Below are 2,500 nucleotides of genomic sequence, written 5' to 3' on the forward strand. Positions count from 1 at the left end.
CTCTTCCTCCTACTCCACCTTTTTCTCCTCTTTCCTCCTCTTTCTCCTCTTTTTTTTCCTTCCCCCTCTTCCTCTTCCTCCTACTCCTCCTCTTTTTCCCTTTTCTTCCTCTTTCTCCTCTTTCTTCTCCTTCCCCCTCTTCCTATTCCTCCTACTCCTCCTCTTTCTCCACTTTCTTCCTCTTGCTCCTCTTTCTCCTCCTTCCCCCTCTTCCTCTTCCTCCTACTCCTCCTCCCCGTTCTCCTCTCTCTCCTCTTTCTCCTTCTTCCTCCTCTTCCTTCCTCTTCCTCTTCCTCCTACTCCTCCTCTTTCTCTTCTTTCTTCCTTTTTCTCCTCCTTCCTCCTCTTCCTATTCCTCCTCCTCCTACTCCTTCTCCTCTTTCTCCTCTTTCTTCCTCTTTCTCCTCTCCCTTCCTCTTCCTCCTCTTTCTCCACTTTCTTCCTCTTGCTCCTCTTTCTCCTCCTTCCCCCTCTTCCTCTTCCTCCTACTCCTCCTCCCCGTTCTCCTCTTTCTCTTCTTTCTCCTCCTTCCTCCTCTTCCTTCTCTTCCTCTTCCTCCTACTCCTCCTCTTTCTCCTCTTTCTTCCTCTTTCTCCTCTTTCTTCTCCTTCCTTCTCTTCCTCTTCCTCCTACTCCTTCTCCTCTTTCTCCTCTTTCTCCTCCTCCCTCCTCTCCCTTCCTCTTCCGTATGATAAAGTTCCCCGACGAGGCTGGCTATTCCGCTAATCCGGCTGCGTCCGTCGGGGAGATGCCCTGGCGAGGAACATCATCTCGTGGGGCGTGGCGACGTCTCTGTGTGTTCGTCTGTTGGTTTTTCTTGTGCATTCTGTTTGTCTGTTTGGTTTTCTTTCACTTTCGTTTTCGTGCAGGTTTATCTTTCTTGCTTGTTTATGCGTATCTATTCCTTTCTAGTGTTTCCTTTTCGTCTTTTTTTTTTTTTTTTTCGTTCTCCTCTTCTCTCTCTTCGTTCTTCTCTTATTCTCAATATTCTTCTACGTTCCCTTCAATCATTCTCCTTTTTCTCTTTCTTTCCCATACACCTTCTCTCACTCTTTCTCTCTCTCTCTCTCTGTCTCTCTCTCTCTCTCGCTCTCTCTCTCTCTCTCTCTCTCTCTCTCTCTCTCTCTCTCTCTCTCTCTCTCTCTCTCTCTCTCTCTCTCTCTCTCTCTCTCTCTCTCTCTCTCTCTCTCTCTCTCTCTCTCTCTCTCTCTCTCTCTCTCTCTCTCTCTCTCTTTCTCTCTCTCTCTTCCCTCGTCTCTTACTCCCTGTATTCCTCAATAAACGTCTCCGTCCTTCATTGACTCCCTTTCTTCCTTGATTCCCGTTCTTCCTTCTTTTCTTCCTCCTCCTCCTCCTCTCCCTCCTCCGGAACCCAAGGCACACTGAACCAAAACACAAAGGTCAAATTAAGATGCTTCATCAGATGTAATTAAGTTCACCTTGAGATCATCAAAGACTGCTTCGTAATAGAATCACTCTTGAAAAAATAAAAAAAATATGCTGTCAAAGTTACTTTCTTTCCTTCTTCCTCTTTCACGCCTGTTTATCACATTTGTTCTCATATTTCTCAATTTCAATTAGTATCCCTCTTTTCTACTATCCATATTATGATCATTACTTTAAGATTATCCCCACAACATTACCTACACGTAAATGTGCATCTAATTGGCGATCTGTATTTAACTAAACATACATATAATGTATCTGTAAATTAGTAAACTAGGTATTGCAACTTAAGATGACTTTAGACATCACGTGTACAGTGAAACGCATAAATCTTTAAACCAGCTTGATACATCATGCGTGAATGAACACCTTCGTACGCTATGTCAATGTTACCCCTATTTGGCTATATCCCCTAACGACATAAGTTGGTTTGTTATCGACAGTACTACCCAGTAACATTGTATTTTTTTTTTTTTTTTTACTTTATATAACATTTTAGTTAACTGATTATTGGTACTATGATATAATTTTACCATTGCTAGTCTTGTTTTAATGATCATTACTATATATGGAACGGATACAGTAAAAGTTGCACAGATTCTTTATATAGATCACTGATGTTATATGCGGTACGATAATTCTTATTTTTTCCGCCTCTATGTTGTTGTTGTTGTTGATCCATCATAATGTTCTGCCTGTGTGCCTTAGTCCCGTTTACTAATGTCCGTCTCTTTCTCTCTCTATTTCTATGTATCTTGCTACTTTCTCTCTCTTTCATACATACAGGATATGCCCGTCCTTGGTTTCTCTCACTTCGGCAATCAATCTGCCTCCCACACACACTCTCTCTCTCTCTCTCTCTCTCTCTCTCTCTCTCTCTCTCTCTCTCTCTCTCTCTCTCTCTCTCCCTCTCTCTCTCTCTCTCTCTCTCTCTCTCTCTCTCTCTCTCTCTCTCTCTCTCTCTCTCCCTCCCTCTCTCTCTCTCTCTCTCTCTCTCTCTCCTCCTTCCTCCCTGCCTCCCTCCTTCCCTGCCTCCCTCCCTCCCTCCCTCCCT

The sequence above is a fragment of the Penaeus chinensis genome, chromosome 2, assembly GCF_019202785.1.
Source record: "Penaeus chinensis breed Huanghai No. 1 chromosome 2, ASM1920278v2, whole genome shotgun sequence".
In the NCBI taxonomy this organism is placed as follows: domain Eukaryota; kingdom Metazoa; phylum Arthropoda; class Malacostraca; order Decapoda; family Penaeidae; genus Penaeus; species Penaeus chinensis.